At 41.3% G+C, this 9,816-nt stretch overlaps 1 protein-coding gene across 1 annotated transcript in view; it reads left to right on the top strand.

The window, feature by feature from the left end:
• OXNAD1 (oxidoreductase NAD binding domain containing 1) overlaps positions 1-9,816 on the top strand; it is a 56,965-nt gene that overhangs the window by 24,046 nt on the left and 23,103 nt on the right. The gene's annotated exons all lie outside the window — the stretch shown is intronic.

Raw genomic sequence — 9,816 nt, 5'->3', positions numbered from 1 at the left:
ACTCCAGCTTGTAAATCTATATAACTACTAGTATCCTCATGTTTAATAGTCCTGATTCCAAGACTGTCAATATGCAGGCCAAGTGTTCTAAGAACCATATCTGTAGTTCTGAACAAGACAGGTTCATTTACACAGTTATTTGACAAGATATGATAAGGGACATTTGTTTTATCCAAAAAAAGCAGTCTAAATAAATTATAGAATGGAACATAGAAATTAAGAAACTGAAAAGGGAAATGGAGAAGATTTTTTGACTTAAACACAGTTGCAATAGTTTCTGAGTAGCAGAATCAGTTTGTTCTGAAAGCTTGTGGTTGCTGTTTGCAGTAGGAATGTAGCAGTATCTGGTGTATAGCTTGATATTTAAACACAGGAAAATTGTTTTTCTTTTTTTACAGGGTAGATTTCTTTATTCCTGGAGTTCCTAAAGTTGGGGGTTTCTCCATTTGCTCCAGTCCAGGACTTCTGGAAAAAGAAGGGGTACTGGAGCTGGCAGTGAAATATAACTTGCATCCGCCTGCTCACTGGATTCATACACAGGTAAAACAGTAGAGATACATCCCAGCATGGGTGGTGCCAGAGTAAAAAATAACAGCGTATGAGATGTGATTATTAACTTTTTTCAAAGTATTTTGATGATGGTACGCAGATCATTCGTCGCTTATATTAAATAAGGAATACAGGAAGTAAAATAGGGTTTTAGTTCCCCCCTTATTTTCAGCCTAATGTAGAGATTGCATGCAGGCAGTGGTAGGGGCGCTGGGTGACGGAGATGCAATTTCAGAGGGCAGAGTGCCGAAGGGACTGGGTTCTTCATAGGCCTGTCAACTTTTAATCCGGCATAGAGGTGTCTCTGGGGCTCCATTCACACATGAGCGGGTTTCATTTGGCCGAATACACGCGGAACCATACTAAATATAAAAAAAACAATGCATTGCAATGTGCATTGTTCAGACTATTGCGGCGGGCGCGCGGTACAAAACCGCACGTTCCGCAAAATAGTCCATGCCTGATTTTATGGGCGGATTCCGCACGTTCCGGCTCCAGTAATAGCTGCAAACATGCTGAATCTGTGCATTTGTTAACCTTTGCGTGGTTTTCGTTCCTCGTGGAAAACGCTACCGCTATGTGTGAATGGAGCCTGAATGAACTCCACCTAATTCGGTGTTGGCTCCTGGACAGAATCGCCCTCTGATCTAAGGTAAATACAGGGGAATTTAGTTAGCATGGGGAAGGAGGTCATTAAGATTAAGGTTATTTGAAATTAGAGTTAGCCTTTAGGCCTTATTCAGACATGGGCATTACTTTAATGTGGTGTGGTGTGTTGTGATGCCATTCAATTGTGGACCCGCACTGCATTTTACCATAATGAACATGCCTTGTGTTGTGCACTGCATTAAAAAGAAAAAAGTGCAGGTGTGTTTTTTTTTTCTCCATTGCCATTGGCAGGGAGTTTGTTTGCTGATTCCCCTCTGCTGAATGAACCTGGAAGCTGTCATTTCCCAGCTGCTGTGGCTGCGAGATAAGCTGATCAAGCCTGATCTGTGCTTGATCAACTTCACAACTTAATTGGGCTTAGGGCTGGTTCACACCATCTCCAGTGCGTTCCGACACGGTTAGTGGCCGGGATGAATTGGATTGCATAGTGGAAGCCGCCCTGCGTCCTGGGGCGGAAGGGGGCACAGTAGTGCCATTCAAGTCAATGGCACAACAGACAGGCCCCGCCCGCAGTGCTATCTCCTGCACCAGAACGCATGGCACAGCGCATGTACCGTTTTTTTGTGATCGCACTGGACCGGAACGCAGGCATTGCTGTGCCCCGCGTTCTGGTGCGGGCGATCGCACTGGGGACAGGGGTGTGTGTCTGCGGTGCCATTGACTTGAATGGCACCATCACGCCTCCCCTCCCGCACCAGAACGCAGGGAGGCTTCCACTATGTGATCCAGTGTGTTCCGGCTACTAACCGTGACGGAACGCACTGGAGATGTGTGAAGCGGCCTTTAAAGAGGAGCTATCCCCAGCAATATGCTATCACATAAAGGCTATATGCACCCTATGTGATAGGAACAAAGTTAAGTTTAAAAAAAAGTTTAAAAAAATTAAAGTTAATAAAATACATTTTGGGTTGATAAACTGTTGTGCTAATATTGTGTGACATAAAAAAATTGCATCTGCCACCATTTTGTTTTACAGAGTCTCTGTATATAAAAATGAAAATCTATAAATTTGGAGGGCACTAATCAATTTTTAGTCCTAAATGTACTGTGGCAGTGCGTGGCAATGCCACTATGTAGAGTGGCAAAAGGGTCACCCAGGACTCTCAGCCAGAGGGGCTGAACAGTTCCAGGATGGAAATAATTTTACCAGGAAAGAGCTGGCTTTGCAATTCTTTCCGGGTTTTCTAAATTATAACTGGGATGCTGGAACTTGGAGATTTCTAAGAGAACTGGGAGGGAAGAAATCTCCATACCTGGGCCCGGGCTTTAGTGGTGACCAGCACCAAATGATGGGCCACCTGTGCACAGCCCTTATGATGAGGATGCTGGGTCAGGTTCAGTGCTCCACCTGGGTGACAGAGGAGGTCTCTGCAGGAGTCAGGAGGGCTCCACCCTGGGACCAGTCTGTGGCTGGTGGACTGAGGAGTGTGTCACCTGTGTGGTGAAAAGAGTTTGGTAATTGGACAACCTAAAGTCGGTGGACTTTGAAAGTGCTATTTTGGATGAAGAAAGAAAACTGTACTTTGTGTTTGAAAACCCCTGCGAGGGTGATCACATTATTTTGTGAACCTTCATTTAATAAAAGTGGGCAAGAAAGAAGTCATAAGCGAGTGGATGCGTCCTTAATGCGCTACCATTGGAAGCTACATCTCACAATACAACACTATGGGGGGGAATTTATCAAAACTGAAGCAGACAAAATCTGGAGCAGCTCTGCAAACTGAAGAGAGAAGCTGATTGGTTACTATACACAACTGCTCCAGATTTTGTCTGTTCCCGTTTTGATAAATTCCCCCTATGTACATTTTAACATGTGTGCAAAAAAATGCAAAAGCGGCTCTGGCAGCAAAAGGGTTAAGTAGCCGGGAATGGGCTGTTTCTTGAGTAGCTGAAAACCAAAGCTCTCCCTTTAACTGTGTAAAAGTACTGTTTCCTATTAACACTAGCTTTAACCCCTTCATGACTGAGCTTGTTTTTAGTTTCTGTTCGTAAATGACTGACACACTTTTGACATTTTTGCTGTGTGATTCTTCCACGTCAGTAATATACTTTCTTACAAAGTGCACCCACACATATTATATATTGTTTTTTAGAGGACAGATAGGGCTACATATTTATATCACATATGTGTGTCTAACGCCTCACTTAGGACAAATAAAATATAAAAAAAGAGAAAAAAAACGTTAAAAAAAACACTTTTTTCCCAGTTTTGATTTGTAGTTTTTTTTTACAAAACCAGCACAGCTAAAAAAATGCAATAAATACATTCATTTATTTGTCCCTTATTTTATTTTATTTTTACACATTTTTTTTTTACACTTTTCACAAATTTTTTTTTTTTTACACTTTTCACTTTTTTTTAAACTTAAAAATTGTATTTTATTTATTTAATTATATCAAACAGTCATTGTGAATTAATCTCACTGTTACTGCTTGATAAATTAATACATTTTTGGTTATTATCAGGCTGCTTCAAACTTCAGAACAGCCGATAATAAGTTAGTGACACTGATCCTGCAGCAGTTCAGGATTCAGCTGTCACTAAAGGTTTTCTGATTGTTGCAACAACGATCAGCAAACTCAAACATTCTTCTTCCAGGAATAGATACATTGTAGGAATAGACACATTATGTATCTATTCATGAAAGAAAAAAAGAAAAAAAAGCCAGTATAGCTTGAGAGAGATATCTCTCTCGATCTATACGAGCTGTCAGAATTCCGGCAAAAGCCGGCATGTGTGTCCGCTTTGCTTTGACTCTCAGACACCCGATATTAAGGTATCGGGTGTCTGAAAAAGGTTAACCCTTTCATTAATGAATGCCTCTGTAGTAAGGGCATCTATTAATGAATGTTAAAAGCTGATTCTCAGCTTTTAACAGCCCTCTAAAGAAGCAAATAACTCGTCACGTACAGTGTACGTGACAAGTCATTTGGTCCCTTTGTGGCTGGACGTACAGTGTACGTCTCCCGTCACGAAGGGGTTAAAAAAAGACAATTGCTTAACATCAATGCTATGAGCTGTGTTGATTCTTCACTAAGTCTAGGATTACACTGGCTCAGTAAATTCATAACATGATTGGCTTTCGCTGCTCTTGGGTACTGCATTTTGCTCTTTTTTTTTATTTCAATATAAATCTTTCCTATTATGGATGGAGGTTACAAGTTGTGCTCTCAGCCAGGGTTTTAAAAGGAAGAGCTGTGTTTCAGGTCTGAAAACTTTTGTGTGTGTTTGATATTATAATGACATTATTGTAATTATTTGGAAACTTTCAAACAGAATTGATGTTCAAAGTTAGGCCCCTTTCACACGAGGGTTCAGGTTGCCAGGTTGAAAAACGGACAACAATGCATCTCTATGGCAGTGCGGATGAAAACTGATGACCATAAGTACATCAGGAAACATCAGTGTCAGTTGAGGTCAGGAATTTGAGACGGATCAGCTCATCGTTTTGACTGAACGGGACTGATGTAACTTGATGTAAACTGATGATCAGTTTACATCAGTTCAGGTTACATCCTTTTTTGGGGGACTGATGTCATAATACAGCATGGCAAGCTCAATGCATGCTGGGGGAAAGCAAAGAATCATGGGAATTTACTATAATAACAAAAAATACTGATGTAATCTGAACTGACAAAGGATGTGCAACTGATGTAAACTGATTCAGTTTTCATCAGTTTTTTTGTATCTGTGAACCTTGACTGAACTGATGACACTTGTGTGAAAGGGGCCTAAGGAAGTATCCACCTTATATTTATACTGGAGGGTAGTAAAATCTTGATCCCTACCTTGGAATGGAGTGCGTCATCACCATGGTGATAATGGGACAGCTGCTTAGAAACCTGGTGCTACTGAGAAACTTAGTTACTGATGAAGCTTGCACTTTGAAGGTATAGGATCCTTTTCTACCACCCTCTTTTATAAATAGGCTAGCCGGTAGATGTGGCAGCAGAGGTTCTTCTATTGCCTATTACCAATGGATGACTCTTCATAAGATACAGTAGTATAGATGTCTAATACAAATTGGTGGATAATGGAACTGAAGGTAAAAAACACTAACGGGGCAATACACTACAATACACAGTTTTTTCCAGTGAAGAGCTTGAACATTACTAATGGCAACATATTTGTCTATTGCACTAGTTCTTGATGGAAACTGTTAGAATCCTGCAGAGTTTTGACCTTGCCACTTGGGATTTCACTGCCCCACCTATGGGTGTTACATCTCATGGTTTTATAGTGATCACCAGCTACTCCTTTCTTCTCACTGCCATAAAAAGTAAAGCCCATCAGAGCAGAAGACACTTCTGAAATCTCAGTTTCACTAAGGCCATTTGGTGGTCTTCAACCAAGTTTCCAGATACACTGCATTCAGTGGGCACAGTTTGCTGGCCAGAGTCTCTCAGTGGGATTGTCTCTTCCCCACAGTCGTTAACTGGATGATGCCGTTAATGACCAGCGCTCTCTTGCTGAAGCCACCACTAAATCTGTCTTGCTCCACTATCAGATCACTGCCCAGTTTTTATTCCCAGAACCTCTATTGTGACAAGCAGTTGCTCCACATTAGGAGTGTTGCACAGTCACAGCATATCCTGCATAAGATCACACTGCTCAGGCTAATTTTGTTCCCAGGACCGACAACTGCACTTTTGATGACGATCATGCCTATGCTGATAGAAGCTTCCTTAAAAGGGTAACCTGTACAACAACCTGCACCATATCAGCCCAGGCCTTTTTTACATAGCTCTTTGTCCATCGCTGCTCAGCAGTGGTCAGTTTACCGGCCTTCTTTACTATCTGTGATTTCTTTACAAATGGCTATTTCGGTGCAAAATCAGCTCTGAAATAGCTCTCCATAATGGTTATCTCTCGTGACTTGATATCAAGTAGGAATTTCATCAAATCCCCCTACTATGGGGGTTCACATAAAGTGACCTGCAGTGCCATGTTCTTTAAATGCTTGATGTGTAGGTGCCACCTTTTTCTTGTTCCAACTCAAGCTTTGCCCATCTATTATAGCTGTAGGAAGGTTCTTCTTCATGGCCTAGAAGCTCCTTAGGCTTAGCACAAAATGATTCTTCAGCCAGGCCTTGGGGCTGGCTATCATCCGAGGGCCCATTGCATCTTTTCTCAGAACAAGAAGAGATCTTGCCGTACATTTGCACATTTGCAAACTAGGGTACAGGTTCTCCTTCCCGTAACAATATGCGAATCTCTAAAACAGATGGTGATGGAGGTGGTATGCTGGATGTCTTCACTGCTCCCATTGTCCTATTCATCATGCAAAAACAATCTGACCAAAGTTCTGACACATCTCCAATTTGTTCAAAACCAAAACAAAATTATTGGCTGCAATTCCACTTTTTGAAAAAACTGGGAAAAGGGAAAGTGTCCAATCCAATGGTTGCTTTGATTTTTCACATCTGCTCTGGAAAGGAGCTGGAATCTATCTATAACAGCATAGATTTTCTTTTTCTCCAATATAAATCTGTCCAGTTGTATTTAAGTAGCACTATTAACATTACACTTGTGACAACGGGCACGATATGCATGCATATGCATAAACATCCTCACGTGTGATAAGCAAGCAGACACAATGGTATACACTCTGAATAACATGGAATCATCGTGGCCATGCCAGCAGAATGCATTGCCAAGTGTTTACTAGTGCCATGCCATGTTATTCTTACAGCCTGTTGCAGATGGTAGATATCTGCCTTCCAAGTTACAGATGGAAGATATCAGTCCTCTACTTCTAAAACATTGCAGAGAATAATAATATGTATTAATTACTGCATGAACATTGATTGTGTTTAGATTTTCTGCTCGTTGCTGAAAAATTACATTTGTCGTTGGATGAAATAATTAATGGGTATAATCAGCACATGTTTAAGGCAGCGTGACTACTGCACAATACGCAGGATTTCTTTTCATATGTGTTTTATGCTTTAATTGAAAAGACCTTTATTTAACATATCTAATAGTTTTATAAAAACAGGGGTCTCATTTGCATGGATTTGGAAATATGTGTAGGGGGGGTCACAAAAACGGGCTCTTCAGTTGTGGATTCATTTGAATACAAACATTGGAGGTATACAGTATGGAACAAGGACTTCACTTTCATAGGTCTACTTGTTTGTTTGATTTTATTAAACTGTTAGCTACAGAATCTAATTAGGTCCATTTTGCTGGCTGGCTGAGCTAAGTACTGGGGAATATTCATTTACATCAAAGTCATGTAGCAATTGTTGTTCTCCAGATGCTATGGGAGTGGTATCACTATTCACCCCATAAAAAAAGTTTTGGTAATGTTAGTATGGTGGGGGTGATAATGCAACTGTACAGTAGTTTATACCAATATTAGAAGTCAATGAGGAGGAACGTGAGCCTAAATAAAATCACACGACCGCAGTTCACATCAACTTGCCATAAACCGCTACATAGTGGTGTGCTATTTTGGATAATACGTGGCTTTAACCCTTTTGCTGCCAAAGCTGTTTTTACTAATTTTTGCACACATGGTATAATCTAGGGATGCACCGATACTAGTATCGGTATCAGTGCCAATGCCGAGTACACGTACTCTCCCAAATGCTCCGATGCCTAGCCCGATAGTAAAGCTTCCAGTATCAGGAAGCCCGGCGACGCTGTCCAGCTTCCTGATTGGCCGGGAAGCCGGCTCCATGCTCCCTCGTCACAGTGATGAGGGAGCATGGAGCAAGCTTATTGGGCAATCAGGAAGACAGGCAGCGTGTAATGATGTGCTGTCCGGCCTCCTGATTGGTCGGGAGGCTGGCCAATCAGGAAGCCGGACAGTGAGTTATTACATGCTTCAGCTTCGGGCTCATCAGGAAGCCAGGTGGCGAGTCATTACACGCTGCTTGGCTTCCTTAATTGAACTTCCGGTATTGGTATTCGGTATCGGCAAATACAGAAAAAATATATTGGTACTCGATGTCAAAAAAACGGTATTGGTGCATGCCTATTATAATCCACATTTAAGGCCTGACAATTATTTAAACCCCCCAGAATTATTTATTAATGATATTAGCGCAACTATTTTATCAAATTCAAACTTTCAGTAAAAAATACACTTAAGTTCAATTTAATGCACAAAACCACAATATAATACCCATCCCAACATATAAATGATGAGGCTATGCCAAATAAATAGATACCCAACATGCCAAGCTAAAAAATTGCATGCGCCTATGAAGCGTCAAAAAACGATGGTATCACAAATGGTTCATAGGTGACGCTTTTAAAAACCTTTACTGTTCATGAATTTAGAGTTAACCATGCATATTGGCTCTAGAATTATTGCTCTCACTCAGGTGTATGCAGCGATACCTAACATATAGCACAATTGTTGTTTTTGTACACCCAAAGCATGTATACGTTAGTATGTGTGTGGACAGGGGGGACATTTCTGGGGTGTTTTTCAATGTATTTTATTTTACTTAATTTTTTTTTTACTTTTTCTTTTTTTTTTTTACTTACTTTTATAACTATCACGTAGGGGGGCTCACAATCACCCTATGTAATAGCACATTGGAGATGACAGGTTCTTTTTAAGGTAACACTATTACTCTTAATGACACCTTTGCAGCTCATTGATGCTTCTCTAGCTGGAGAATGACAGCTCAGAAACCGGAAGTGTCGATTTTATTCAGTGGGGAGTCAGCGAATGGATGTTCAGTGGTTCCTCCCCCTACTACCCAACGACACCCACGATGCTGGGTCCGGGCCCGCAGGTGGGGCAGTGGAGCTGGGGAAGCAAGTCGAGGGGTGTCAGGAGGTGGGAGAAGGCACAGTTTATGGGCCCCGGAAGTGATCAGGTGGCTTTACAGCTGCCAGAATTGCTTCCAGTGTAAAGCCGGCAGTCAGCTTTACACAAGTTAACAGACTTCTGGTGGCTATAGCTGCCGGGAGTCCGTCTACAGGGGCCCGCTGCTGTCCATGTATGGCATATATATCGCAGGCAACGAAAGGATTAAAGCTGACCTTTGCACCTAAAATGCAAGGTCGGCTTATTTACCACAGTCCCTTTTCTTCCTATGCAAAAACACTGCATTGTGATTAAAAGATTAGAAAAACAGTTGGTTAAAAAAGTTAGGTAATATACTTACTTAACCTCTGCTTCCATGGCACCTAGGAGAGGATGACACCACCATCCTTCCCGCAAGATCCCTGGGAATGCTGAGTAGGCCAAATCTTGTGAGGAGATACTTTTGTACTGTGATGTAGTGTCATTTTGTGAGATTTTGGGTACTCGGCATTCCCTGTGATCTTGTCAGAAGGATGGTGTTGTCACCCTTCTGCAGTATGGAAGCTGGGAGAAAAGTAAGTATAGTATCTAACTTTTTCACACTACAAGTTTTATAGTAGTGCAAGGTCCACTTTAACTAAGCTCTGCACATCTTTATCAAAACAATGGCTACATTCCGACAAAAGCCATATGAAAGTGGGTGAGGTTTTTGTTTAGATGGGCGAGTAATGGGAAACCCAAGGTACATTATTTAGTGTGTGTGTATGTGTGTATATATATATCTGTGTGTATATGTGTGTGTGTATATATATATATATATATATATATA

The sequence above is a fragment of the Nanorana parkeri genome, unplaced genomic scaffold (genome assembly GCF_000935625.1).
Source record: "Nanorana parkeri isolate BGI_ZX_2015 unplaced genomic scaffold, ASM93562v1 scaffold4, whole genome shotgun sequence".
Classification (NCBI taxonomy): Eukaryota; Metazoa; Chordata; class Amphibia; order Anura; family Dicroglossidae; genus Nanorana; species Nanorana parkeri.
Note: the sequence above shows the minus strand (reverse complement) of the source record. Positions and strands in the feature narration are given on the sequence as shown.